Here is a 6,000-nt window from a genome sequence, read left to right on the forward strand (position 1 = left end):
AGGTAAAGGGGAAGTCATCAGGGAGGTGATGAAGTCCAGAACGGAGCGCTAGATAAAGGGGAAGTCATCAGGGAGGTGATGAAGTCCAGAACGGAGCGCTAGATAAAGGGGAAGTCATCAGGGAGGTGATGAAGTCCAGAACGGAGCGCTAGATAAAGGGGAAGTCATCAGGGAGGTGATGAAGTCCAGAACGGAGCGCTAGATAAAGGGGAAGTCATCAGGGAGGTGATGAAGTACAGAACGGAGCGCTAGGTAAAGGGGAAGTCATCAGGGAGGTGATGAAGTACAGAACGGAGCGCTAGATAAAGGGGAAGTCATCAGGGAGGTGATGAAGTCCAGAACGGAGCGCTAGGTAAAGGGGAAGTCATCAGGGAGGTGATGAAGTACAGAACGGAGCGCTAGATGAAGGGGAAGTCATCAGGGAGGTGATGAAGTCCAGAACGGAGCGCTAGGTAAAGGGGAAGTCATCAGGGAGGTGATGAAGTCCAGAACGGAGCGCTAGGTAAAGGGGAAGTCATCAGGGAGGTGATGAAGTACAGAACGGAGCGCTAGGTAAAGGGGAAGTCATCAGGGAGGTGATGAAGTACAGAACGGAGCGCTAGGTAAAGGGGAAGTCATCAGGGAGGTGATGAAGTACAGAACGGAGCGCTAGGTAAAGGGGAAGTCATCAGGGAGGTGATGAAGTACAGAACGGAGCGCTAGATAAAGGGGAAGTCATCAGGGAGGTGATGAAGTACAGAACGGAGCGCTAGGTAAAGGGAAGTCATTAGGGAGGTGATGAAGTACAGAACGGAGCGCTAGGTAAAGGGGAAGTCATCAGGGAGGTGATGAAGTCCAGAACGGAGCGCTAGGTAAAGGGGAAGTCATCAGGGAGGTGATGAAGTACAGAACGGAGCGCTAGGTAAAGGGGAAGTCATCAGGGAGGTGATGAAGTACAGAACGGAGCGCTAGATAAAGGGGAAGTCATCAGGGAGGTGATGAAGTACAGAACGGAGCGCTAGATAAAGGGGAAGTCATCAGGGAGGTGATGACGTACAGAACGGAGCGCTAGGTAAAGGGGAAGTCATCAGGGAGGTGATGAAGTACAGAACGGAGCGCTAGGTAAAGGGGAAGTCATCAGGGAGGTGATGAAGTACAGAACGGAGCGCTAGGTAAAAGGGGAAGTCATCAGGGAGGTGATGAAGTCCAGAACGGAGCGCTAGATAAAGGGGAAGTCATCAGGGAGGTGATGAAGTCCAGAACGGAGCGCTAGGTAAAGGGGAAGTCATCAGGGAGGTGATGAAGTACAGAACGGAGCGCTAGGTAAAGGGGAAGTCATCAGGGAGGTGATGAAGTACAGAACGGAGCGCTAGGTAAAGGGGAAGTCATCAGGGAGGTGATGAAGTACAGAACGGAGCGCTAGGTAAAGGGGAAGTCATCAGGGAGGTGATGAAGTACAGAACGGAGCGCTAGGTAAAGGGGAAGTCATCAGGGGAGGTGATGAAGTCCAGAACGGAGCGCTAGATAAAGGGGAAGTCATCAGGGAGGTGATGAAGTACAGAACGGAGCGCTAGGTAAAGGGGAAGTCATCAGGGAGGTGATGAAGTACAGAACGGAGCGCTAGGTAAAGGGGAAGTCATCAGGGGAGGTGATGAAGTACAGAACGGAGCGCTAGGTAAAGGGGAAGTCATCAGGGAGGTGATGAAGTACAGAACGGAGCGCTAGGTAAAGGGGAAGTCATCAGGGAGGTGATGAAGTACAGAACGGAGCGCTAGGTAAAGGGGAAGTCATCAGGGAGGTGATGAAGTACAGAACGGAGCGCTAGATAAAGGGGAAGTCATCAGGGAGGTGATGAAGTACAGAACGGAGCGCTAGATAAAGGGGAAGTCATCAGGGAGGTGATGAAGTACAGAACGGAGCGCTAGATAAAGGGGAAGTCATCAGGGAGGTGATGAAGTACAGAACGGAGCGCTAGGTAAAGGGGAAGTCATCAGGGAGGTGATGAAGTACAGAACGGAGTGCTAGGTAAAGGGGAAGTCATCAGGGAGGTGATGAAGTACAGAACGGAGCGCTAGATAAAGGGGAAGTCATCAGGGAGGTGATGAAGTACAGAACGGAGCGCTAGGTAAAGGGGAAGTCATCAGGGAGGTGATGAAGTACAGAACGGAGCGCTAGGTAAAGGGGAAGTCATCAGGGAGGTGATGAAGTACAGAACGGAGCGCTAGATAAAGGGGAAGTCATCAGGGAGGTGATGAAGTACAGAACGGAGCGCTAGATAAAGGGGAAGTCATCAGGGGAGGTGATGAAGTCCAGAACGGAGCGCTAGGTAAAGGGGAAGTCATCAGGGAGGTGATGAAGTCCAGAACGGAGCGCTAGATAAAGGGGAAGTCATCAGGGAGGTGATGAAGTACAGAACGGAGCGCTAGGTAAAGGGGAAGTCATCAGGGAGGTGATGAAGTACAGAACGGAGCGCTAGGTAAAGGGGAAGTCATCAGGGAGGTGATGAAGTCCAGAACGGAGCGCTAGGTAAAGGGGAAGTCATCAGGGAGGTGATGAAGTACAGAACGGAGCGCTAGGTAAAGGGGAAGTCATCAGGGAGGTGATGAAGTACAGAACGGAGCGCTAGGTAAAGGGGAAGTCATCAGGGAGGTGATGAAGTACAGAACGGAGCGCTAGGTAAAGGGGAAGTCATCAGGGAGGTGATGAAGTCCAGAACGGAGCGCTAGATAAAGGGGAAGTCATCAGGGGAGGTGATGAAGTACAGAACGGAGCGCTAGGTAAAGGGGAAGTCATCAGGGAGGTGATGAAGTACAGAACGGAGCGCTAGGTAAAGGGGAAGTCATCAGGGAGGTGATGAAGTACAGAACGGAGCGCTAGGTAAAGGGGAAGTCATCAGGGAGGTGATGAAGTACAGAACGGAGCGCTAGGTAAAAGGGGAAGTCATCAGGAGGTGATGAAGTACAGAACGGAGCGCTAGGTAAAGGGGAAGTCATCAGGGAGGTGATGAAGTACAGAACGGAGCGCTAGGTAAAGGGGAAGTCATCAGGGAGGTGATGAAGTACAGAACGGAGCGCTAGGTAAAGGGGAAGTCATCAGGGGAGGTGATGAAGTACAGAACGGAGCGCTAGATAAAGGGGAAGTCATCAGGGAGGTGATGAAGTACAGAACGGAGCGCTAGGTAAAGGGGAAGTCATCAGGGAGGTGATGAAGTACAGAACGGAGCGCTAGGTAAAGGGGAAGTCATCAGGAGGTGATGAAGTACAGAACGGAGCGCTAGGTAAAGGGGAAGTCATCAGGGAGGTGATGAAGTACAGAACGGAGCGCTAGGTAAAAGTTGAAGTCATCAGGGAGGTGAGGAAGTCCAGAACGGAGCGCTAGATAAAGGGGAAGTCATCAGGGAGGTGATGAAGTACAGAACGGAGCGCTAGGTAAAGGGGAAGTCATCAGGGAGGTGATGAAGTACAGAACGGAGCGCTAGGTAAAGGGGAAGTCATCAGGGAGGTGATGAAGTACAGAACGGAGCGCTAGGTAAAGGGGAAGTCATCAGGGAGGTGATGAAGTACAGAACGGAGCGCTAGGTAAAGGGGAAGTCATCAGGGAGGTGATGAAGTACAGAACGGAGCGCTAGGTAAAGGGGAAGTCATCAGGGAGGTGATGAAGTCCAGAACGGAGCGCTAGATAAAGGAAGTCATCAGGGAGGTGATGAAGTACAGAACGGAGCGCTAGATAAAGGGGAAGTCATCAGGGAGGTGATGAAGTACAGAACGGAGCGCTAGGTAAAGGGGGAAGTCATCAGGGAGGTGATGAAGTACAGAACGGAGCGCTAGGTAAAGGGGAAGTCATCAGGGAGGTGATGAAGTACAGAACGGAGCGCTAGGTAAAGGGGAAGTCATCAGGGAGGTGATGAAGTACAGAACGGAGCGCTAGGTAAAGGGGAAGTCATCAGGGAGGTGATGAAGTACAGAACGGAGCGCTAGGTAAAAGGGGAAGTCATCAGGGAGGTGATGAAGTACAGAACGGAGCGCTAGGTAAAGGGGAAGTCATCAGGGAGGTGATGAAGTACAGAACGGAGCGCTAGGTAAAGGGGAAGTCATCAGGGAGGTGATGAAGTACAGAACGGAGCGCTAGGTAAAGGGGAAGTCATCAGGGAGGTGATGAAGTACAGAACGGAGCGCTAGGTAAAGGGGAAGTCATCAGGGAGGTGATGAAGTACAGAACGGAGCGCTAGGTAAAAGGGGAAGTCATCAGGGAGGTGATGAAGTACAGAACGGAGCGCTAGGTAAAGGGGAAGTCATCAGGGAGGTGATGAAGTACAGAACGGAGCGCTAGGTAAAGGGGAAGTCATCAGGGAGGTGATGAAGTACAGAACGGAGCGCTAGGTAAAGGGGAAGTCATCAGGGAGGTGATGAAGTACAGAACGGAGCGCTAGGTAAAGGGGAAGTCATCAGGGAGGTGATGAAGTACAGAACGGAGCGCTAGGTAAAAGGGGAAGTCATCAGGGAGGTGATGAAGTACAGAACGGAGCGCTAGGTAAAGGGGAAGTCATCAGGGAGGTGATGAAGTACAGAACGGAGCGCTAGGTAAAGGGGAAGTCATCAGGGAGGTGATGAAGTACAGAACGGAGCGCTAGGTAAAGGGGAAGTCATCAGGGAGGTGATGAAGTACAGAACGGAGCGCTAGGTAAAGGGGAAGTCATCAGGGAGGTGATGAAGTACAGAACGGAGCGCTAGGTAAAGGGGAAGTCATCAGGAGGTGATGAAGTACAGAACGGAGCGCTAGGTAAAGGGGAAGTCATCAGGGAGGTGATGAAGTACAGAACGGAGCGCTAGATAAAGGGGAAGTCATCAGGGAGGTGATGAAGTACAGAACGGAGCGCTAGATAAAGGGGAAGTCATCAGGGAGGTGATGAAGTACAGAACGGAGCGCTAGGTAAAGGGGAAGTCATCAGGGAGGTGATGAAGTACAGAACGGAGCGCTAGGTAAAGGGGAAGTCATCAGGGAGGTGATGAAGTACAGAACGGAGCGCTAGGTAAAGGGGAAGTCATCAGGGAGGTGATGAAGTACAGAACGGAGCGCTAGGTAAAAGGGAAGTCATCAGGGAGGTGATGAAGTACAGAACGGAGCGCTAGGTAAAGGGGAAGTCATCAGGGAGGTGATGAAGTACAGAACGGAGCGCTAGGTAAAGGGGAAGTCATCAGGGAGGTGATGAAGTACAGAACGGAGCGCTAGGTAAAGGGGAAGTCATCAGGGAGGTGATGAAGTACAGAACGGAGCGCTAGGTAAAGGGAAGTCATCAGGGAGGTGATGAAGTACAGAACGGAGCGCTAGGTAAAGGGGAAGTCATCAGGGAGGTGATGAAGTACAGAACGGAGCGCTAGGTAAAGGGGAAGTCATCAGGGAGGTGATGAAGTACAGAACGGAGCGCTAGGTAAAGGGGAAGTCATCAGGGAGGTGATGAAGTACAGAACGGAGCGCTAGGTAAAGGGGAAGTCATCAGGGAGGTGATGAAGTACAGAACGGAGCGCTAGGTAAAGGGGAAGTCATCAGGGAGGTGATGAAGTACAGAACGGAGCGCTAGGTAAAGGGGGAAGTCATCAGGGAGGTGATGAAGTACAGAACGGAGCGCTAGATAAAAGGGGAAGTCATCAGGGAGGTGATGAAGTACAGAACGGAGCGCTAGGTAAAGGGGAAGTCATCAGGGGAGGTGATGAAGTACAGAACGGAGCGCTAGGTAAAGGGGAAGTCATCAGGGAGGTGATGAAGTACAGAACGGAGCGCTAGATAAAGGGGAAGTCATCAGGGAGGTGATGAAGTCCAGAACGGAGCGCTAGATAAAGGGGAAGTCATCAGGGAGGTGATGAAGTACAGAACGGAGCGCTAGGTAAAGGGGAAGTCATCAGGGAGGTGATGAAGTACAGAACGGAGCGCTAGGTAAAGGGGAAGTCATCAGGGAGGTGATGAAGTACAGAACGGAGCGCTAGGTAAAGGGGAAGTCATCAGGGAGGTGATGAAGTACAGAAC

This window comes from Coregonus clupeaformis, unplaced genomic scaffold (assembly GCF_020615455.1).
Source record: "Coregonus clupeaformis isolate EN_2021a unplaced genomic scaffold, ASM2061545v1 scaf1248, whole genome shotgun sequence".
Lineage (NCBI taxonomy): Eukaryota > Metazoa > Chordata > Actinopteri > Salmoniformes > Salmonidae > Coregonus > Coregonus clupeaformis.